The 25,469-nt window shown below is 40.8% G+C and overlaps 1 protein-coding gene across 1 annotated transcript in view; it reads right to left on the bottom strand.

The window, feature by feature from the left end:
• Window positions 1-25,469, bottom strand: part of AHI1 (Abelson helper integration site 1) — a 658,331-nt gene that overhangs the window by 129,021 nt on the left and 503,841 nt on the right. The gene's annotated exons all lie outside the window — the stretch shown is intronic.

The following is a 25,469-nucleotide window of genomic DNA, read 5'->3' as shown; positions in this document are numbered from 1 at the left end:
ACAAACTCTGTGGGTGATCGCTCCTTGACCAATTACAGACAATCTTAAGGAGGCTTGTATCACATAAGGTGTCTGATTGGTTTGTGTGCTACTAGTCTAATGACTACAAGAACCATCATGCCTCTGTGTTCTGTACCGGAACTGCCCGGAAAATGTATTGGCGTGATTGTCAATTTCGTGTTATTTTATATCTGAAAGGGGCTTGTCTGAATAACTACAAGTACCATCATGCCTCTGTGTTCTATACCGGAACTACACGGAAAATGTGTTAGCGTGATCGTCAATTTCATATCGTTTTGTTTCTGAAGGGGGCTTGTGCCTATTAGTATGTCTGATTGGTTAGTGTCATATTGCAATGAACTACAGATACCATCTTACTCAAATAAACTACAAGGACCATCATGCTTCTGTGTGTCATATTGAAAATATCCAAAAATAAAACCTCATGATTATCTATTAGTTATTTGTGTAAAGTTCCCCCACGGAAGCATATTGGGAGAACTTATGACGTTTTGCATGAGTTGCATAATGAACAGATCACGCACCCCAATGTGATAGTGGAGAAACGCGTCGCTATTATCTCTGCATATACAAGGAGACTTGCCTTTTAACACACCCAGCTGTAATTCGTTGCACTGATAGTATTTTTATTTTTGGAATAATAAAATACTTGGAATTTTTTTACAAATCTGGTGTTTGTGTGGCATTTCCCTTGCCAGTAACCATAAGGCTGTTTAGCCTTCCTCCCTTCTTGACTTATATTCCATTCTGCTGAAAGTGACCTAGATAAGGGTTGCTGTTGTGAGATCCACGACAACTATAGGACATCTCGACGGGGATTCCCTGGTACAGCTAGTTGGTTTGCTGTTAAATACCAGCCTGCCCCTATAGGCACAAGAGAGTGCCTTCACGTTTTTAACCATTCTTTGGTATTAATATTAGTATCACAAATATCCCTGAATATATTTTGGAATTTCAACAAATAGTTTTCCCGGCTGCTTTTGCTTGTTTGTACTTTGCTTCTCCCCTGCCCAATTTCGCTATGAATGTTGTGGGCATGCCGTGGGGCTTGCAAAGTTGCGCTGCTAGCCTAAACCTGCCTGCCTATCTGTGCTCACTGCTCAGTGACATGTGGAGCAGTGGAGTCACTCACTGCTGTGCTGTCTCTCTAAACGGGAACTGGCAAATCATAAGGGGGTGCCTGGCACCTGACCGCATGACTGTTTGACACTGTCTTTAAAGTGAAGGAGCCACGTATGATGCCCACCAGACCATTACGGTTACGGTACACTAAGTGCACACTGAACAGGTAGGAGGGCGGGCGGGGATCTGGGGGTGGGCAGAGTGCAGAGGTGATTGGCCATAAGAAGCGGTAGGCACGCGGCCCGGGGCTGTGCACTGACAGACTTGGAACAGAGTCAGAGAGCAGAATTTTCATAGTTTGCGCCTAAAACTTTTCTTTAGTGATTTATTTTTAGAGTGCTCTGTTTATCTTTCATTTGATGTTCTGCTGAGCCAGGGAGCAGCTCTAGGCATGAGCTTCATAATTAATGCAGTGCAGTTTACATATTTTGTAAGTGTGTGTCTGAGTTTTTGTGTGTGTGTGTCTGAGTGTGTTTCCGAGTGTTTGTGAGTGCATCTGAGTATGTTTTTAAGTGTGTCTGAGTGTTTGTATGTGTGTGTGCCTGTGTTTTTGTGTGTGTCTGCTTTCTGGGGGGGGGTGACACAATAACTTACCGCACCGGGTGACACCAACCCTAGTGACGCCACTGACTATGTAAAACATCGCTATAAACATTGCTGGAAAAACAGCTGTCAGGTGGCTTAATCCCTTAACAACCATCGTTGTACCCTGTACGACACTAGTCGTTAAGCCCTTAAGGAACAGTGTCGTTCTCTGTACGATGCGGCAGTCCTGGGTTTCTCTATGCCGCAATCTTGCTAAAAGTAGCAAGATTGCGCTATTTCTGCATGCCCCACGAGTGCAGAAACAGACTTTCAGAGTTACCGATGCAGAGAGGGTCACTCTGTGGCACTCTCTGTATCAGACAGTGGTGGTACCGATCATTGGTGGGAGGGTAAGAAGGGAAGCAGGTGGGCGGCCCATCGCTAGAGGGGGGCGGGAGGTGGATCAGAGGAACGGGACTATGCTACATAAAAAAAAGGTGTAGAGTGGCAGTGAGTGGGAAGGAGGGAGGGGGAAGCAGGGAGAGGGGATTCCTATAGTGGAAAGTGGGGTAGATGGTGGGAAAGTGATCTGGGAGGGGGTATGGTAAAGAGGGGAGGCAGCTACACTAAAGAAAAAAAAAAGTTTTTTGGGTCAATAAAATAAAAATTATAGCAAATTGGGCAGCCAGTACCTAAGCTGGCGGTTAATAGGTAGAGGGGGGAGGTTAAGAGAGCTGTTGGGGGGGGGGGGGGTTAAGGGGGGATCCTACACTGCAGAAAATATATTTAAAAAAAATATTTTATTTAAAAAAAAAAGACTTTCTGCCAGTACTTAAGATGGGGCAGACTTTCTGCCAGTACTTAAGATGTGGGTGACAATTGGGGGGTGGGGGAGGGAAGAGAGCTGTTTAAGAGGGATCAATTAGGGATCAGGGGGTGGAAAGTATCAGTTGGGAGGGTAATCTCTACACTAAAGGTGAAATTTACCTTACAAACTACATGATTAACCCCTTCACTGCTGGGAATAAAAAAAGTGTGGTGCACAGCTGCAATTAGCGGCTTTCTAATTACCAAAAAGCAATGGCAAAGCCATATATGTCTGCTATTTCTGAACAAAGGAGATCCCAGCGAAGCTTTTACAACCATTTGTGCCATAATTGCACAAGTTGTTTGTAAATATTTTCAGTGAGAAACCTAAAGTTTGTTAAAAAGTAACATTTTTTTATTTGAAATGGTGGCATGTACTATACCAAAATGGGTCTAGATCAATACTTTGGGTTGTCTACTAAAAATATATATATTGTTTTGATAGGTAAATATAAAAGAAAAAAAGCTCTATTTCTGTTTAAATGTAGTGATGGCAAAAATGCTAAAAATGCTCTGATCTTTTGGGGAAGTTTTTGTCTGAAATGCCCGGTCCTTAAGGGGTTAAAGGGACATGAAACCCCAAAAAATGCTTTCATGATTCAGATAAAAAATACAATTTTAAACAACGTTCCAATTTACTTATATTATCAATTTTGCTTCATTCTCTTGGTATCCTTTATTGAAGGAGCAACAATGCTCTACTGGGAGCTAGCTGAATTGGTAAGCAAATGAAAAGATATATATATATATATATATATATATATATACAGCCACCAATTAGCAGCTAGTTCCTGCTTTTAAACCTTCCTAGGTATGCTTTTCAACAAAGGATACCCAGGGAACTAAGCAAATTAGATAATAAAAGTAAATTGAAAAGTTGTTTAAAACAATATGCTCTGTTTGAATCATGAAAGAAAAAAATGGGTTGTATGTCCCTTTTAAAAAAATAAATAAAAATTATTTAATAAAATACTTTGGCCTTAATTACAAGTGGAGCGTAAATGATAGTGTTATCCTTATCATGACCCTGCACTAAAAATAGAACACAACCAGATAATATTATTGCAGCCAACATTTTTTAGAATGCCCTATACTTTGAACTGATAGTGCAGAATATGCTATTATCATTCATATAACAAGCAGTGAGTTAAAGGTACAGTCTACTCCAGAATAGTGATTGTTTAAAAAAAACAGAATTTATGCTTACCTGATAAATTACTTTCTCCAACGGTGTGTCCGGTCCACGGCGTCATCCTTACTTGTGGGATATTCTCTTCCCCAACAGGAAATGGCAAAGAGTCCCAGCAAAGCTGGTCACATGATCCCTCCTAGGCTCCGCCCACCCCAGTCATTCGACCGACGGACAGGAGGAAATATATATAGGAGAAACCATATGATACCGTGGTGACTGTAGTTAGAGAAAATAATTCATCACACCTGATTAAAAAACCAGGGCGGGCCGTGGACCGGACACACCGTTGGAGAAAGTAATTTATCAGGTAAGCATAAATTCTGTTTTCTCCAACATTGGTGTGTCCGGTCCACGGCGTCATCCTTACTTGTGGGAACCAATACCAAAGCTTTAGGACACGGATGAAGGGAGGGAGCAAATCAGGTCACCTAAATGGAAGGCACCACGGCTTGCAAAACCTTTCTCCCAAAAATAGCCTCCGAAGAAGCAAAAGTATCAAATTTGTAAAATTTGGCAAAAGTGTGCAGTGAAGACCAAGTCGCTGTCTTACATATCTGGTCAACAGAAGCCTCGTTCTTGAAGGCCCATGTGGAAGCCACAGCCCTAGTGGAGTGAGCTGTGATTCTTTCAGGAGGCTGCCGTCCGGCAGTCTCATAAGCCAATCGGATAATGCTTTTAAGCCAAAAGGAAAGAGAGGTAGAAGTCGCTTTTTGACCTCTCCTTTTACCAGAATAAACAACAAACAAGGAAGATGTTTGTCTGAAATCTTTAGTAGCCTCTAAATAGAATTTTAGAGCATGGACTACATCCAAATTGTGTAACAAACGTTCCTTCTTTGAAACTGGATTCGGACACAAAGAAGGTACAACTATCTCCTGGTTAATATTTTTGTTGGAAACAACTTTCGGAAGAAAACCAGGCTTAGTACGCAAAACCACCTTATCTGCATGGAACACCAGATAGGGCGGAGAACACTGCAGAGCAGATAACTCTGAAACTCTTCTAGCAGAAGAAATTGCAACCAAAAACAAAACTTTCCAAGATAATAACTTAATATCTACGGAATGTAAGGGTTCAAACGGAACCCCTTGAAGAACTGAAAGAACTAGATTTAGACTCCAGGGAGGAGTCAAAGGTCTGTAAACAGGCTTGATCCTAACCAGAGCCTGAACAAATGCTTGAACATCTGGCACAGCTGCCAGTCTTTTGTGAAGTAAAACAGATAAAGCAGAGATCTGTCCCTTCAGAGAACTTGCAGATAATCCTTTCTCCAAACCTTCTTGTAGAAAGGATAGAATCTTAGGAATTTTTATCTTGTTCAATGGGAATCCTTTAGATTCACACCAACAGATATATTTTTTCCATATTTTATGGTAAATTTTTCTAGTTACAGGCTTTCTAGCCTGAATCAGAGTATCTATTACAGAATCTGAAAACCCACGCTTTGATAAAATCAAGCGTTCAATCTCCAAGCCGTCAGTTGGAGGGAAACCAGATTCGGATGTTCGAATGGACCCTGAACAAGAAGGTCCTGTCTCAAAGGTAGCTTCCATGGTGGAGCCGATGACATATTCACCAGGTCTGCATACCAAGTCCTGCGTGGCCACGCAGGAGCTATCAAGATCACCGAGGCCCTCTCCTGATTGATCCTGGCTACCAGCCTGGGGATGAGAGGAAACGGTGGGAATACATAAGCTAGGTTGAAGGTCCAAGGTGCTACTAGTGCATCTACTAGGGTCGCCTTGGGATCCCTTGATCTGGACCCGTAGCAAGGAACCTTGAAGTTCTGACGAGACGCCATCAGATCCATGTCTGGAATGCCCCATAATTGAGTTATTTGGGCAAAGATTTCCGGATGGAGTTCCCACTCCCCCGGATGGAATGTCTGACGACTCAGAAAATCCGCTTCCCAATTTTCCACTCCTGGGATGTGGATCGCAGACAAGTGGCAGGAGTGATCCTCCGCCCATTGAATTATCTTGGTCACTTCTTTCATCGCCAGGGAAGTCCTTGTTCCCCCCTGATGATTGATATATGCAACGGTCGTCATGTTGTCTGACTGAAACCTTATGAATTTGGCCTTTGCTAGTTGAGGCCAAGCTCTGAGAGCATTGAATATCGCTCTCAGTTCCAGAATGTTTATCGGGAGAAGAGACTCTTCCCGAGACCATAGACCCTGAGCTTTCAGGGATTCCCAGACCGCGCCCCAGCCCACTAGGCTGGCGTCGGTCGTGACAATGACCCACTCTGGTCTGCGGAAGCTCATTCCCTGTGACAGATTGTCCAGGGTCAGCCACCAACGGAGTGAATCTCTGGTCTTTTGATCTACTTGAATCGTCGGAGACAAGTCTGTATAATCCCCATTCCACTGTCTGAGCATGCACAGTTGTAATGGTCTTAGATGAATTCGTGCAAAAGGAACTATGTCCATTGTTGCAACCATCAATCCTATTACTTCCATGCACTGCGCTATGGAAGGACGAGGAACAGAATGAAGTACTTGACAAGAGCTTAGAAGTTTTGATTTTCTGACCTCTGTCAGAAAAATCCTCATTTCTAAGGAATCTATTATTGTTCCCAAGAAGGGAACTCTTGTTGACGGGGACAGAGAACTTTTTTCTTTGTTCACCTTCCATCCGTGAGATCTGAGAAAGGCTAGGACGATGTCCGTATGAGCCTTTGCTTTTGACAGGGACGACGCTTGAATCAGGATGTCGTCCAAGTAAGGTACTACTGCAATGCCCCTTGGTCTTAGAACCGCTAGAAGGGACCCTAGTACCTTTGTGAAAATCCTTGGAGCAGTGGCTAATCCAAATGGAAGTGCCACAAACTGGTAATGCTTGTCCAGAAAAGCGAACCTTAGGAACTGATGATGTTCCTTGTGGATAGGAATATGTAGGTACGCATCCTTTAAATCCACGGTAGTCATAAATTGATTTTCCTGGATAGTAGGTAGGATCGTTCGAATAGTTTCCATTTTGAACGATGGTACCCTGAAATTTGTTTAGGATCTTTAGATCCAAAATTGGTCTGAATGTTCCCTCTTTTTTGGGAACTATGAACAGATTGGAATAAAATCCCATTCCTTGTTCTCTTATTGGAACTGGATGTATCACTCCCATCTTTAACAGGTCTTTTACACAATGTAAGAATGCCTGTCTCTTTATTTGATTTGAAGATAATTGAGACCTGTGGAACCTTCCCCTTGGGGGTAGTTCCTTGAATTCCAGGAGATAACCTTGAGAAACTATTTCTAGCGCCCAAGGATCCTGAACATCTCTTGCCCAAGCCTGAGCAAAGAGAGAAAGTCTGCCCCCCACTAGATCCGCTCCCGGATCGGGGGCTATCCCTTCATGCTGTTTTGGTAGCAGTGGTAGGCTTCTTGGCCTGCTTACCCTTGTTCCAGCCTTGCATTGGTTTCCAGGCTGGTTTGGGTTGTGAAGTATTACCCTCTTGCTTAGAGGATACAGAATTAGAGACTGGTCCGTTTCTGCGAAAGGGATGAAAATTAGGCTTATTATTAGCCTTAAAAGACCTATCCTGTGGGAGGGCGTGGCCCTTTCCCCCAGTGATGTCTGAAATAATCTCTTTCAAATCAGGTCCAAATAATGTTTTACCTTTGAAAGGAATGTTAAGCAATTTTGTCTTGGAAGACACATCCGCTGACCAAGACTTTAGCCAAAGCACTCTGCGCGCCATGACAGCAAACCCTGAATTTTTCGCCGCTAATCTAGCTAATTGCAAAGCGGCATCTAAAACAAAAGAGTTAGCCAATTTAAGTGCTTGAACTCTGTCCATAACCTCCTCATACGAAGATTCTTTACTGAGCGATTTTTCTAGTTCCTCGAACCAGAAACACGCTGCCGTAGTGACAGGAACAATGCATGAAATTGGTTGTAGAAGGTAACCTTGCTGTACAAAAATCTTTTTAAGCAAACCCTCTAATTTCTTATCCATAGGATCTTTGAAAGCACAACTATCTTCGATACGAATAGTAGTGCGTTTGTTTAGAGTAGAAACCGCCCCCTCGACCTTGGGGACTGTCTGCCATAAGTCCTTTCTGTGGTCGACTATAGGAAATAATTTCTTAAATATAGGGGGGGGGGAACAAAAGGTATGCCGGGCCTTTCCCACTCTTTATTTACTATGTCCGCCACCCGCTTGGGTATAGGAAAAGCGTCGGGGGGCACCGGAACCTCTAGGAACTTGTCCATCTTACATAATTTCTCTGGAATGACCAAATTGTCACAATCATCCAGAGTAGATAACACCTCCTTAAGCAGTGCGCGGAGATGTTCTAATTTAAATTTAAATGTCACAACATCAGGTTCAGCTTGATGAGAAATTTTTCCTGAATCTGAAATTTCTCCATCAGACAAAACCTCCCTCATGGCCCCTTGAGATTGGTGTGAGGGTATGTCAGAACAGTTATCATCAGCGTCCTCTTGCTCTTCAGTGTTTAAAACAGAGCAATCGCGCTTTCTCTGATAAGTAGGCATTTTGGATAAAAGATTTGCTATGGAGTTATCCATTACAGCCGTTAATTGTTGCATGGTAATAAGTATTGGCGCACTAGATGTACTAGGGGCCTCCTGTGTGGGCAAAACTGGTGTAGACACAGTAGGGGATGATGTAGTATCATGTTTACTCCCCTCATTTGAGGAATCATCTTGGGCAATATCATTATCTGATGGTACAGACATGTTAAACAGGCTTAAACTTGTCAACAAAGCACAAAAAACGTTTTAAAATAAAACCGTTACTGTCACTTTAAATTTCAAACTGAAAACACTTTATTACTGAATATGTGAAAAAGTATGAAGGAATTGTTCAAAATTCACCAAAATTTCACCACAGTTACATTTAACCCCTATACAGTCCCAGAATGAGGCTCTGTCTATAACTAGAAAGGCCCCCATCTGAAAAAGGTGTCCAACACAGTGCCTGCCGTTTTTCTAAACGTTCCCCAAGATTATAATACCAATAATTAGTTAGAATCTGCATAATATGCCTAGTAAAGCAATTGTTTTAGCCCAGAAAAATGTCTACCAGTTTTTAAGCCCTTTTTGAAGCCCTTTATTCTTTTATGTTTAACTAAGAAAATGGCTTACAGGTCCCCATGAGGGGAAATGACAGCCTTCCAGCATTACATGGTCTTGTTAGAAATATGGCTAGTCATACCTTAAGCAGAAAAGACTGCTAACTGTTTCCCCCAACTGAAGTTACTTCATTTCAACAGTCCTGTGTGGAAACAGCAATCGATTTTAGTTACTGTCTGCTAAAATCATCTTCCTCTTACAAACAGAAATCTTCATCCTTTTCTGTTTCAGAGTAAATAGTACATACCAGCACTATTTTAAAATAACAAACACTTGATAGAAGAATAAAACTACATTTAAACACCAAAAAACTCTTAACCATCTCCGTGGAGATGTTGCCTGTGCAACGGCAAAGAGAATGACTGGGGTGAGCGGAGCCTAGGAGGGATCATGTGACCAGCTTTGCTGGGACTCTTTGCCATTTCCTGTTGGGGAAGAGAATATCCCACAAGTAAGGATGACGCCGTGGACCGGACACACCAATGTTGGAGAAATAGATAATCCCTTTATTACCCATTCGCCTGTTTTGCACAACCAGCACAGTTATATTAATATACTTTTTACCTCTGTGATAACCTTGTATCTAAGCCTTTGCAGACTGCCCCTTATTTCAGATATTTTGAGATATTTAGCCAATCAGTGCCCTCTCATTTGTAACTCCACAGGCGTGATCAAAACGTTATCTGTATAGCACACATGAACTAACGCCCTCTAGCTGTGAAAAACTGCCAAATGCATTTAAATAAGGGGTGGCCTTCAAGGGCTTAGAAATTAGCATATGAGCCTACCTAGGTTTAGCTTTTAACAAAGAATACCAAGAGAAAAAAGCAAATTTGATGATAAAAGTAAATTGGAAAGTTTTTTAAAATTGCATGCCCTATCTGAATCATGAAAGTTTAATTTTGACTAGACTGTCCCTTAAGTGACACATTCTAGCGCAACACAAAATAGCCCTGGACAAATTTAGGGCTCTTGGAGACCTAGGCCTCTAGTTATCAATGTCTGTCGGACCTGATCCGACAGTGCGGATCAGGTCCGACAGACATCGCTGAATATGGCGAGCAATACGCTTGCAGTATTCAGCATTGCACCAGCAGCTCACAAGAGCTGCTGGTGCAATGCCGCCCCCTGCAGACTCGCGGCCAATAGGCCGCCAGCAGGGAGGTGTCAATCAACCCGATCGATGTCTGTCCGCCTGCTCAGAGCAGGTGGACAAGTTATGGAGCAGCGGTCTTTGTGACCGCTGCTTCATAACTGCTGTTTCTGGCGAGCCTGCAGGCTCACCAGAAACACGGGGCATCAAGCTCCATTCGGAGTTAGATACATATGCCGCCTAAAGTAAAGTAAACACTTTGCATAACATAACATATAATTTTTTAAAATAAAGTAAATAAATAAAGTTTATTTTGTTATAAAAAATGATTTAAAGGTGATTTAAAGTGATATGACAAGGTGTTCGACTGTGAAATGCTCAAAAGAGTATATGTATGTGTAAGTGTATAAGTGTTTTAATTTATTTAAATATACATTTCCATACATTATAGCACATTAATAACATAGCATAGATCAATAGACTTCTGCAAATGCCTGGTTCTTTATTTTGCTTCTAAATAGTAAAACAAGTACCTTGGGTTTTGTGTAAGTTAGTAGCAGTAATAGGTTTAAAAGTGAGTGAAGAACTACATAATTTAAACCTTTGACGTAGCATTTGAGTGATGGCCGACATGAGTTTTTCAGTGCACCCCCATCGAAGTCTATCATGTGAGGGATTTAGCACACTTGTGCCATCCAACATCCAAATGTTAGCACGTCCTAGGCTTTAGCTTAAACACTAATATATTACTTTTAACTTGAGTGCACAAATAAAAGCTTTATTGATTTAACTTGAAAAACGTTAGCACACAATAATGCCAAAATGTTTATGCTCCACTTGTAATGCAGGCCTTAATTGGTAGTCATACATTATTTCAGCACAAAATATTAGTTGTAACAAGGCTCCTGAATTATATGTCATATCTCTCATTGGGACAGTAAGATTTTTAGTTTGTTTTTTTTTATCAAGAAATAGATAAATGCTTCTTCTGGGATGAGCATTTGGATCAGTACTTATAATGAAATTATATTCATAAAAGTTAAGTGCAGTGTTTCTGACTACTATAGCAGTGTTTCTCAATTCCAGAACTCAAGAACCATAAAAGGCCAGATTTTCATGTCATCAGAAATAGAGCACATGTGAAATAATCAGCTGATCAGTAACCATGGTTACTAACCTGTGCTCATACATCAGTTTACTTATTTTATGTAGTACTCCAGACATGCACCTATCTAGATATCTATTCAGCAAAGAATATCTAAATATCTCTTAAACAAGAGAAAGAAGCAAACTTGCTAATAGAAGTAAATTGGAATTATTTTTTTTCAAATTGTCTTCTCTATCAGTATCATGAAAGAGATCATGAAAATCTGCCCTGTTAGGGACCCCGAGGACTGGAATTGAGAAACTCTGTACTATAGGTCTTCTTAGATTGCAAAAAAAAAAACATTACAAATGGCAGAATGTTTTTTAAATAGGGAAAATATTTAATATATTTCACAATTAGTAACAATTTGTGTCCTGCTTCATGTGCTGTCATGAGGAATGTGAGAAATAGCGGTGACAAACAAGAGAAAAAAGGGTGACAATGGAGAGGCTTCTAATGGTATATTAAGGTGTGCTTTAGATTCACTGCCATTAAATAAAATATAAAATACCAACTACAACTAGATCTATAGGAAAACATCTCAAATCAATCTCTTAATAAAATTAGACATAGAGAATAAATAAGTATTCTCAATTATTAAAAAAAGTAATTGTTAAATACATACAATTAATGTTGAGTTGACTGGTTACTCAAACACTAAACCATGATAGTTTACTACCTCCTATACAGCATGCAAAATAAATCTAAAGACACCTATATATAGCAAAATATATTAGCATTATGTGATATCAGCTTCAAAAAGGTATTGCATGCCATCTGAAAATATGCTCCAAAGTATATTGTAAGGTCAATAGAGACAATGGGCTCCATTATCATCTACCACTGTTACTTAACCTCTTGAGGTGGGAAAGTTAATTCATTCCTGACAAATCTGACCAGGAGGATTGACAAGTGCCGCCCTTGCACATTTGGTTGTGTGAGAGCTTGTACAATAATAGTATAGCAATGACGCTCCTTTGTCTGTCTGCAGTATGAATAATCTGGCCCAATGTCCAGACTTCTTAAAAAAGAGGTAGGTTCTGGATTTCATATTTATGACTAGTCTGAATTTTAATTTTGTTTTTAATTAGTAGATTATATTGTGAAATGTCCTATCATTTAGCAGGTGATGTCCAAGGACAATGATGGCTTCAGATTCTTAAATATACCAATGTAAAAGCAGTTTAAAAAAAAATGAAATAAAGACTTCGCTGCTGTGATATTTCTTGCTCAATGTCATTGTTTTTCTTTTTGATATATACAGTATTGCTAGGTGCAATATTACATACATAGGCGTGCAGCATACTGCATTATGGTGTGAACCCACTGCAATTCTCCACTAAGTATATATATATATATATATATACATACATACATACATACATACATACATACACACACACACACACAGGTGAATTAGAATATCGTGCAAAAGTTAATTTATTTCACTAAAGCAACTTAAAAGGTGAAACTAATATATGAGATAGACTCATTACATGCAAAGCAAGATAGTTCAAGTCGTGATTTGTCATAATTGGGATGATTATGGTTTACACAATCTCAGAAAATTACAATATTGTGAAAAGGGGTAATATTCTAGGCTCAAAGTGTCCCACTATAATCAGCTAATTAAGCCATAACACCTGCAAAGGGTTCCTGAGCCTTTAAATGGTCTCTTAGTCTGGTTCAGTAGGAATCACAATCATGGGAGACTGCTGACCTGACAATTGTGCAGAAAACCATCATTGACACCCTCCATAAGGAGGGAAAGCCTCAAAAGGTAATTGCAAATGAAGTTGGATGTTCCCAAAGTGCTGTATCAAAGCACAGGAATATAAAGTTATGTGGAAGGGAAAAGTGTGGAAGAAAAAGGTGCAAAAGCAGCAGGGATGACCGCAGCCTGGAGAGGATTGTCAGGAAAAGGCCATTCAAAAGTGTTGGGGACTTTCACAAGGAGTGGACTGAGGCTGGAGTCAGTGCATCAAGAACCACCACACACAGAAGGATCCTGGACATGGGCTTCAAATGTCGTATTCCTCTTGTCAAGCCACTCCTGAACAACAAACAACATCAGAAGCGTCTTACCTGGGCTAAAGAAAAACAGACCTGGTCTGTTGCTCAGTGGTCCAAAGTCCTCTTTTCTGATAAGAGCAAATTTTGCATCTCATTTGGAAACAAAGGACCCAGAGTATGGAGGAAGAATGAAGAGGCACACACTGTAAGATGCTTGAAGTCCAGTGTGAAGTTTCCACAGTCTATGTTGATTTGGGGAGCCATGTCATCTGCTGGTGTTGGTCCACTGTGCTTCATTAAGTCCAGGGTCAACGCAGCTGTCTACCAGGAGATTTTGGAGCACTTCATGCTTCCTTCTGCAGACGAGCTCTATGGGGATGCTGACTTCATTTTCCAGCAGGACTTGGCACCTGCCCACACTGCCAAAAGCACCAAAACCTGGTTCAATGACCGTGGGATTACTGTGCTTGATTGGTCAGCAAACTCTATGAGGCATTGCCAAGAGAAAGATGAGAGACATAAGATCAAACAATGCAGAAGAGCTGAAGGCCACTATTGAAGCATCCTGGTCTTCCATTACACCTCAACAGTGCCACAGGCTGATAGCTTCCATGCCACGCCGCATTGAGGCATTAATTGCTGCAAAAGTGGCCCAAACCAAGTACTGAATACATACAGTATCCATGCTTATACTTTTCAGAGGTCTGATATTGTTCTATGTACAATCCTTGTTTTATTGATTGCATGTAATATTCTAATTTTCTGAGATTGTGGATTTGGGGTTATCATGAGTTGTAAGCCATAATCATCACAATTATGACAAATCACGGCTTGAACTATCTTGCTTTGCATGTAATGAGTCTATCTCATATATTAGTTTCACCTTTTAAGTTGCATTAGTGAAATAAATGAACTTTAGCACGATATTCTAATTTTTCGAGTTTCACCTGTATATGTATGTATATATATATATATATATATATATATATATATATATATATATATATATATATATATATATATATATATATATACATACATACAGTATATATATATATATATATATGGATATTGACAAGCTAACCCAGAGTTAGTTATCAAACTCAAACTGTATAGGAACAATCTGAAAATACCAAACAGATTGTGACTGAGACGCATCTCTGCTACTCCATTACTTCAACAGGCGCTGATAACAGCAACATATCCTACAGCAAAGTTCACTAGGAACCATAAAGTTCATAACAAAATCAAGGTCAGAATATCACACCTAAGTTTCAAAGATATCAACTTCCATATCACACTGAGGGTAGGGCTACACTGAGAATGTTTAAGTGCTCATCATGCAAGAAAACATAATTTATGCTTACCTGATAAATTCCTTTCTTCTGTAGTGTGATCAGTCCACGGGTCATCATTACTTCTGGGATATTACTCCTCCCCAACAGGAAGTGCAAGAGGATTCACCCAGCAGAGCTGCATATAGCTCCTCCCCTCTACGTCACTCCCAGTCATTCGACCAAGGACCAACGAGAAAGGAAAAGCCAAGGGTGAAGTGGTGACTGGAGTATAAATTAAAAAATATTTACCTGCCTTAAAAACAGGGCGGGCCGTGGACTGATCACACTACAGAAGAAAGGAATTTATCAGGTAAGCATAAATTATGTTTTCTTCTGTTAAGTGTGATCAGTCCACGGGTCATCATTACTTCTGGGATACCAATACCAAAGCAAAAGTACACGGATGACGGGAGGGATAGGCAGGCTCTTTATACAGAAGGAACCACTGCCTGAAGAACCTTTCTCCCAAAAATAGCCTCCGATGAAGCAAAAGTGTCAAATTTGTAAAATTTGGAAAAAGTATGAAGCGAAGACCAAGTTGCAGCCTTGCAAATCTGCTCAACAGAGGCCTCATTCTTGAAGGCCCAAGTGGAAGCCACAGCTCTAGTAGAATGAGCTGTAATTCTTTCAGGAGGCTGCTGTCCAGCAGTCTCATAAGCTAAACGAATTATGCTACGAAGCCAAAAAGAAAGAGAGGTAGCAGAAGCCTTTTGACCTCTCCTCTGCCCAGAGTAAACGACAAACAGAGAAGACGTTTGTCGAAATTCCTTAGTTGCCTGTAAGTAAAATTTTAGAGCACGGACTACATCCAGGTTGTGCAGTAGACGTTCCTTCTTCGAAGAAGGATTTGGGCACAAAGAAGGAACAACAATCTCTTGATTGATATTCCTGTTAGTAACTACCTTAGGTAAGAACCCAGGTTTAGTACGCAGAACTACCTTATCCGAATGAAAAATCAAATAAGGAGAATCACAATGTAAGGCTGATAATTCAGAGACTCTTCGAGCCGAGGAAATAGCCATTAAAAATAGAACTTTCCAAGATAACAACTTTATATCAATGGAATGAAGGGGTTCAAACGGAACGCCCTGTAAAACATTAAGAACCAGGTTTAAACTCCATGGTGGAGCAACAGTTTTAAACACAGGCTTAATCCTGGCCAAAGCCTGACAAAAAGCCTGGACGTCAGGAACTTCTGACAGACGTTTGTGTAACAGAATGGACAGAGCTGAGATCTGTCCCTTTAATGAACTAGCAGATAAACCCTTTTCTAAACCTTCTTGTAAAAAAGACAATATCCTAGGAATCCTAACCTTACTCCAAGAGTAACCTTTGGATTCACACCAATATAGGTATTTACGCCATATCTTATGGTAAATCTTTCTGGTAACAGGTTTCCTAGCCTGTATTAAGGTATCAATAACTGACTCAGAAAACCCACGTCTTGATAAAATCAAGCGTTCAATTTCCAAGCAGTCAGCTTCAGAGAAGTTAGATTTTGATGTTTGAAGGGACCCTGTATCAGAAGGTCCTGTTTCAGAGGTAGAGACCAAGGTGGACAGGATGACATGTCCACCAGGTCTGCATACCAAGTCCTGCGTGGCCACGCAGGTGCTATTAGAATCACTGATGCTCTCTCTTGTTTGATTCTGGCAATCAATCGAGGAAGCATCGGGAAGGGTGGAAACACGTAAGCCATCCTGAAGTCCCAAGGTGCTGTCAGGGCATCTATCAGGACTGCTCCTGGATCCCTGGATCTGGACCCGTAACGAGGAAGCTTGGCGTTCTGTCGAGACGCCATGAGATCTATCTCTGGTTTGCCCCAACGTCGAAGTATTTGGGCAAAGACCTCCGGATGGAGTTCCCACTCCCCCGGATGAAAAGTCTGACGACTTAAGAAATCCGCCTCCCAGTTCTCCACTCCCGGGATGTGGATTGCTGACAGGTGGCAAGAGTGAGACTCTGCCCAGCGAATTATCTTTGATACTTCCATCATAGCTAGGGAGCTTCTTGTCCCTCCCTGATGGTTGATGTAAGCTACAGTCGTGATGTTGTCCGACTGAAACCTGATGAACCCCCGAGTTGTCAACTGGGGCCAAGCCAGGAGGGCATTGAGAACTGCTCTCAATTCCAGAATGTTTATTGGCAGGAGACTCTCCTCCTGACTCCATTGTCCCTGAGCCTTCAGAGAATTCCAGACGGCACCCCAACCTAGAAGGCTGGCGTCTGTTGTTACAATTGTCCAGTCTGGTCTGCTGAATGGCATCCCCCTGGACAGATGTGGCCGAGAAAGCCACCATAGAAGATAATTTCTGGTCTCTTGATCCAGATTCAGAGAAGGGGATAAGTCTGAGTAATCCCCATTCCACTGACTTAGCATGCACAGTTGCAGTGGTCTGAGGTGTAAGCGTGCAAAGGGTACTATGTCCATTGCCGCTACCATTAAGCCGATTACCTCCATGCATTGAGCCACTGACGGGTGTTGAATGGAATGAAGGGTGCGGCAAGCACTTTGAAGTCTTGTTAGCCTGTCCTCTGTCAGGTAAATCTTCATTTCTACAGAATCTATAAGAGTCCCCAGGAAGGGAACTCTTGTGAGTGGAACGAGTGAACTTTTCTTTTCGTTCACCTTCCATCCATGTGACCTTAGAAATGCCAGCACTAACTCTGTATGAGACTTGGCAGTTTGAAAGCTTGAAGCTTGTATCAGAATGTCGTCTAGGTATGGAGCTACCGAGATTCCCCGTGGTCTTAGTACCGCCAGAAGAGCACCCAGAACCTTTGTGAAGATTCTTGGAGCTGTAGCCAATCCGAATGGAAGAGCCACAAACTGGTAATGCCTGTCTAGGAAGGCAAACCTTAGGTACCGATAATGATCTTTGTGAATCGGTATGTGAAGGTAAGCATCTTTTAAATCTACAGTGGTCATGTACTGACCCTCTTGGATCATAGGTAAAATTGTCCGAATAGTCTCCATCTTGAACGATGGAACTCTTAGGAATTTGTTTAGGATCTTTAAGTCCAGGATTGGTCTGAAAGTTCCCTCTTTTTTGGGAACCACAAACAGATTTGAGTAAAACCCCTGTCCCTGTTCCGATCGTGGAACTGGATGGATTACTCCCATTAACAAGAGCTCTTGTACGCAGCGTAGAAACGCCTCTTTCTTTGTCTGGATTGTTGACAATCTTGACAGATGAAATCTCTCTCTTGGAGGAGAGTATTTGAAGTCCAGAAGGTATCCCTGAGATATTATCTCTAGCGCCCAGGGATCCTGAACATCTCTTGCCCAAGCCTGGGCGAAGAGAGAAAGTCTGCCCCCCACTAGATCCGATCCCGGATCGGGGGCCCTCAATTCATGCTGTTTTAGGGGCAGCAGCAGGTTTCCTAGTCTGCTTGCCCTTGTTCCAGGACTGGTTAGGTTTCCAGCCTTGTCTGTAGCGAGCAACAGCTCCTTCCTGTTTTGGTGCAGAGGAAGTTGATGCTGCTCCAGCTTTGAAATTACGAAAGGAACGAAAATTAGACTGTCTAGTCTTGGCTTTGGCTTTGTCCTGAGGCAGGGCATGGCCTTTACCTCCTGTAATGTCAGCGATAATCTCTTTCAACCCGGGCCCGAATAAGGTCTGCCCTTTGAAAGGTATATTAAGCAATTTAGACTTAGAAGTAACATCAGCTGACCAGGATTTTAGCCACAGCGCCCTGCGTGCCTGAATGGCGAATCCTGAATTCTTCGCCGTAAGTTTAGTAAGATGTACTACGGCCTCCGAAATGAATGAATTAGCTAGTTTAAGGACTCTAAGCCTGTCCGTAATGTCGTCCAGAGTAGCTGAACCAATGTTCTCTTCCAGAGACTCAATCCAGAATGCCGCTGCAGCCGTGATCGGCGCAATGCATGCAAGGGGTTGCAATATAAAACCTTGTTGAACAAACATTTTCTTAAGGTAACCCTCTAACTTTTTATCCATTGGATCTGAAAAAGCACAGCTATCCTCCACCGGGATAGTGGTACGCTTAGCTAAGGTAGAAACTGCTCCCTCCACCTTAGGGACCGTTTGCCATAAGTCCCTTGTGGTGGCGTCTATTGGAAACATTTTTCTAAATATCGGAGGGGGTGAGAACGGCACACCGGGTCTATCCCACTCCTTAGTAACAATTTCAGTAAGTCTCTTAGGTATAGGAAAAACCTCAGTACTCGTCGGTACCGCAAAATATTTATCCAACCTACACATTTTCTCTGGTATTGCAACTGTGTTACAATCATTCAGAGCCGCTAACACCTCCCCTAGTAATACACGGAGGTTTTCCAGTTTAAATTTAAAATTTGAAATATTTGAATCCAGTCTGTTTGGATCAGAACCGTCACCCACAGAATGAAGTTCTCCGTCCTCATGTTCTGCCACCTGTGACGCAGTCTCTGACATGGCCCTAATATTATCAGCGCACTCTGTTCTCACCCCAGAGTGATCACGCTTACCTCTTAGTTCTGGTAATTTAGCCAAAACCTCAGTCATAACAGTAGCCATATCCTGTAATGTGATTTGTAATGGCCGCCCAGATGTACTCGGCGCTACAATATCACGCACCTCCCTCTGAGCGGGAGATGTAGGTACTGACACGTGAGGCGAGTTAGTCGGCATAACTCTCCCCTCGTTGTTTGGTGAAATTTGTTCAATTTGTACAGATTGACTTTTATTTAAAGTAGCATCAATACAGTTAGTACATAAATTTCTATTGGGCTCCACTTTGGCATTGCAACAAATGACACAGGTATCATCCTCTGAATCAGACATGTTTAACACACTAGCAAATAAACTTGCAACTTGGAAATACAATTCAATTAGAATAATATTAAAACGTACTGTGCCTTTAAGAAGCACAGAAGATCTATGACAGTTGAAAATTAATAAATTGAAACAGTTATAGCCTCAATCCTTGTAAACAACACAACTTTAGCAAAGGTTTAATCCCATTAGCAAAGATAACAAATTCTGAAAGCAGGAAACAAATTACAGAATAAACGTTTTTTATCTCAGTCAAACTATAATTCTCACAGCTCTGCTGAGAGAAATTACCTCCCTCAAAATAAGTTTTGAAGACCCCTGAGCTCTGTAGAGATGAACCGGATCATGCAGGGAATACAATGAGTTGCTGACTGAAATATTTGATGCGTAGTAAAAGCGCCAAAAAACGGCCCCTCCCCCTCACACACAGCAGTGAGGGAGAACAGAAACTGTCAGAAAACAAATTAAGCAACTGCCAAGTGGAAAAATAGTGCCCAAACATTTATTCACTCAGTACCTCAGTAAATGAAAACGATTTTACATTCCAGCAAAAACGTTAAACATAATCTCTAGTTATTAAACAGCTTTATGTATTTCTTACAGTGTAATTCTAGTGAAGTACCATTCCCCAGAATACTGAAGTGTAAAGTATACATACATGACATTATATCGGTATGGCAGGATTTTCTCATCAATTCCATTGTCAGAAAATAAAAACTGCTACATACCTCTATGCAGATTCATCTGCCCGCTGTCCCCTGATCTGAAGTTTACCTCTCCTCAGATGGCCGAGAAACAGCAATATGATCTTAACTACTCCGGCTAAAATCATAACAAAAACTCTGGTAGATTCTTCTTCAAACTCTGCCAGAGAGATAATAACACACTCCGGTGCTATTTTAAAATAACAAACTCTTGATTGAAGATATAAAACTAAGTATAATCACCATAGTCCTCTCACACATCCTATCTAGTCGTTGGGTGCAAGAGAATGACTGGGAGTGACGTAGAGGGGAGGAGCTATATGCAGCTCTGCTGGGTGAATCCTCTTGCACTTCCTGTTGGGGAGGAGTAATATCCCAGAAGTAATGATGACCCGTGGACTGATCACACTTAACAGAAGAAAACAACTGCATTCCAGTTTATGTGAAATGCTAGCATCTTAATTGCCAAAGATGTGGATTTTAAAGAGGGAGAGAGAGAAGGAAGTGTACCATACCAAGGCAGCATTGAATCAGAATCACTGATTGATTTACACTAACACTTGTTGAATCTGTGTGCGGCACTTACCTCATAAGATTGAGGTGAAATCTTGTAAGTAGGACATCTATATGTGAATATCGTTTTGGATACGCTATTGAATTCATTAATTGTTTTCAGGCTCACTTTTTTCTCTGACTTATGTGGGACTGATTCTGTAGTCCTCATTATATCAAGTGGTTCCAATACCCATTTTTATATTATTATATTATTTAGTTAGATAAAGTTGGGATCAATTTACTGCTCATATCCCAGTTTATTGGTTTATTTATTTTTATATTTTTACTTTTAATTGTGTACATTCTGCCTTTTGACCTCTCTATATATATGAACTGTGATTTTTATGCTCTGCTGGATGTCTATCATTTTATACATTTCTATACATATCTTTTTAACCGCTTTCAATAGATCATAATTATTTTCTAATTTATTAACTTTTAATAGATACAATCTATACAGATACATTTTGTGATTATATCCATTGAGTGTTTTTTGGATATAGGTATTAGACTAATTATTATTCTATTTTTCTTTTAGGCTGATATTTTCTCAGTAGCCTTTTTCTGCGTCTTTTTCCAGCCTCTGTACTCACCTTTTTTTTCCTATTCTAACAATAGGAGTGTTTGGTGGGGGCCCTTGTACTCCTAGTGTTTGGATTAAGGCAGCATAAAGGATCTTAGAGCATCAGTATTGGGTTTTAGGTTTATTCACTACTATTTCTTGTCCTCTTTTTACACACACACACACAAACACACACACACACACACATATATATATATATATATATATATATATATATATATATATAGTTAGCATGTGTGCATTAATGGTAAATGTATATTAGTGTACATTTACTATGAGTGCGCACATGCATGCATATGTACACACACGTACAAATATATATATATACATGCACACACAGTACGTACACTGATAATAAACACACACATAAATATATATACACTCACCCCTCCCATGCCCATACCCCTTCTCTCTCCCACCTCCCATGCCCATATCCTTTCTCTGTCCCACCTCCCAGGCCCATACCCCTTCTCTCTCCTACCTCCCATGCCCATATGTCTTCTCTCTCCCACCTCCCATGCCCATATGCTTTCTCTGTCCCACCTCCCAGGCCCATACCCCTTCTCTCTCCTACCTCCCATGCCCATACCTCTTCTCTCTCCCCCCTCCAATGCCCATACCACTACTCTCTTCACCCTTCCATGCACCTTCTTTCTCCACCCTTCCATGCACCTTCTTTCTCCACCTTCCATGCCTCTTCTCTCTCCCTCCTTCCATACCCCTTCTCTCACCCCCCCCTTTCCATGTCCATACCCCTTATTTCTTCCCCCTTCCATGCCCCTTCTCTACCAAGCCCTCTCTGCACTCTACCCATAGTGTTTAATCTGACAAATGGCGGCTGTGCACTTTGAGGAGGGACAGAAACATAACATCATCTCATATCCCCTGATTCCTAGACGATTAGCTGCTGTGCACTGGAACATCCTACAAGTAAGCCTGGCAAAACAAGAGCGTGGACATCGCCTCTGGGAACCTAACCATGGGTCCCACTCCCTACGACGTGTTTTTAAAGTTTCTCGGACAGAATGCGCGTGCGACAGATAATAATCTGACAGACAAATGTCCGTCGGAAAACAGTCCGGTCTGTCCAAGAACACAAAAATGTTTAATTTCCTGTTGTTGCAAAAAAACATGGTAGAAAACATGAAAAATCCACACATGAAAAAATGTTTAACAAAACATATTTGAAATATAAAAATGTTTAATTTCCTGTTGTAACAAAAACATTGTACAAAACATAAGTGTTTGTGTTATCCAAAATAACAATGTTTAATTTACTGTTGGTGTGTTTTCCTAGCATTACCCTCCTAGCATTACCCAGGTAAAGCCCAAGGTATGATGTTATTGGCTTTATCCAGAAGCGTTTGGGTAATCCTAGGATTACTTGGGTAAAGCCCAAAGTATGATCTTATTTTGGGCTTTACCCACAAGCCACTGGGTAATCCTAGGATTACACGGATTTCTGGCTCTACCCGTAACATATATATATATATATATATATATATATACGTTTAGCAAAGATGTGCACTCTCACTCATATGCAACAACCAGGGTGCTAGTGAAATTAGATACAAAATCAGAAACAGACCATGCACTCGCTGGATTTTTTAACAAACTTTTTTACTAGGGTCTGAGGAAGGGGATACACTGTCCCCGAAACGTCACTAATTTTGCCAAGTAAAAAAGTTTGTTAAAAAATCCAGCGAGTGCAAGGTCTGTTTCTGATTTTGTATATATATATATATATATATATATATATATATATATATATATATATATATATATATATATAAAAAATGTTAAAATAATAATTACATAATACTCTTTAATGTGTTTTACTGTGTATTTACCGTAACTCTTTCACATTCCAAAGTTCTTCACAAACAGGAATGTTATTTTTATTGTAAATACATATATTTATATATATATATATTTATATATATATATATAAAAAACACGGAAGGGAACTGCACTCTCATACCGGACCGGGTACACATCCTATGACCCTGCAACATGCTCAGCCCTGGGTGCCACTGGCACTCACAGGAAGCTGTGCTGTCCCCAGAGCCACAAGCAGTTAACCCCAGACAGGTCTGGGTGCAAGAACCATAGGGAAAATTACAAAACAAATTAATACAACACACAGAGAAAACCCAGCACTCACTTGCAAGCTCTCAGCTAAGATTTAAAAGCAAAACTGGAAAGGTTAGTCACCGCATCTGGCCAAATGGGACAAGCTCAGGTACCACGTCAAGGTCCTCTCCAATACCTGAGACCCTAAAACAGCCACACAATGCAAGCTTTCAAATCCAAACAAATTGAAAACAAAAAAAGGGTGCACAGGAATATGTAATCACCCTAGACATATACAAAACACGGAAGGGAACTGCTCTCTCATACCGGACCGGGTACACATCCTATGACCCTGCAACATGCTCAGCCCTGGGTGCCACTGGCACTCACAGGAAGCTGTGCTGTCCCCAGAGCCACAAGCAGTTAACCCCAGACAGGTCTGGGTGCAAGAACCATAGGGAAAATTACAAAACAAATTAATACAACACACAGAGAAAACCCAGCACTCACTTGCAAGCTCTCAGCTAAGATTTAAAAGCAAAACTGGAAAGGTTAGTCACCGCATCTGGCCAAATGGGACAAGCTCAGGTACCACGTCAAGGTCCTCTCCAATACCTGAGACCCTAAAACAGCCACACAATGCAAGCTTTCAAATCCAAACAAATTGAAAACAAAAAAAGGGTGCACAGGAATATGTAATCACCCTAGACATATACAAAACACGGAAGGGAACTGCACTCTCAATTTGTTTGGATTTGAAAGCTTGCATTGTGTGGCTGTTTTAGGGTCTCAGGTATTGGAGAGGACCTTGACGTGGTACCTGAGCTTGTCCCATTTGGCCAGATGCGGTGACTAACCTTTCCAGTTTTGCTTTTAAATCTTAGCTGAGAGCTTGCAAGTGAGTGCTGGGTTTTCTCTGTGTGTTGTATTAATTTGTTTTGTAATTTTCCCTATGGTTCTTGCACCCAGACCTGTCTGGGGTTAACTGCTTGTGGCTCTGGGGACAGCACAGCTTCCTGTGAGTGCCAGTGGCACCCAGGGCTGAGCATGTTGCAGGGTCATAGGATGTGTACCCGGTCCGGTATGAGAGTGCAGTTCCCTTCCGTGTTTTGTATATGTCTAGGGTGATTACATATTCCTGTGCACCCTTTTTTTGTTTTCAATTTGTTTGGATTTGAAAGCTTGCATTGTGTGGCTGTTTTAGGGTCTCAGGTATTGGAGAGGACCTTGACGTGGTACCTGAGCTTGTCCCATTTGGCCAGATGCGGTGACTAACCTTTCCAGTTTTGCTTTTAAATCTTAGCTGAGAGCTTGCAAGTGAGTGCTGGGTTTTCTCTGTGTGTTGTATTAATTTGTTTTGTAATTTTCCCTATGGTTCTTGCACCCAGACCTGTCTGGGGTTAACTGCTTGTGGCTCTGGGGACAGCACAGCTTCCTGTGAGTGCCAGTGGCACCCAGGGCTGAGCATGTTGCAGGGTCATAGGATGTGTACCCGGTCCGGTATGAGAGTGCAGTTCCCTTCCGTGTTTTGTATATGTCTAGGGTGATTACATATTCCTGTGCACCCTTTTTTTGTTTTCAATTTGTTTGGATTTGAAAGCTTGCATTGTGTGGCTGTTTTAGGGTCTCAGGTATTGGAGAGGACCTTGACGTGGTACCTGAGCTTGTCCCATTTGGCCAGATGCGGTGACTAACCTTTCCAGTTTTGCTTTTAAATCTTAGCTGAGAGCTTGCAAGTGAGTGCTGGGTTTTCTCTGTGTGTTATATATATATATATATATATATCTGTATATACCTATACCTGTATATCTATTCTTATAGATATATAGATACATATTTTCAGATATATATATATAGAAATATATATTTAATAAAAATTAAAAAAATTATATTTGAATTATATGTGAAGAACATAGGAATGTAAAATATGGGTAACATGCTTTGTGTTTCAAACTTTAGGTCTAACGCGATTTCGCGCACATGAAAATTTGTAAATATTAAATATAAAATATTTAAAAATATTAATAACTATTAAAAAAATATTATAGATACTGTAAAAAAAATCCAATTAATCCACAGAAATATATATATACACATTTATTACAGTATCTATAATAATTTGTTATAATTATTCATATTGTTTAATATTTTATAACTCCATATCTCTCCTCAAGATAACTGCATTTTCATGTGCGCTAACAGGAACAGCGTTAGACCTAAAGTGCGAAACAGGAAGCACATTACGCAGATTTTACATTCCTATGTTCTTCACATAGAAAAATATTTATTATTAAATATATATATATATATGATAATGTTAATGTAATATATATATATATATATATATATATATATATATA

This window comes from Bombina bombina, chromosome 4 (genome assembly GCF_027579735.1).
Source record: "Bombina bombina isolate aBomBom1 chromosome 4, aBomBom1.pri, whole genome shotgun sequence".
In the NCBI taxonomy this organism is placed as follows: Eukaryota; Metazoa; Chordata; class Amphibia; order Anura; family Bombinatoridae; genus Bombina; species Bombina bombina.
Note: the sequence above shows the minus strand (reverse complement) of the source record. Positions and strands in the feature narration are given on the sequence as shown.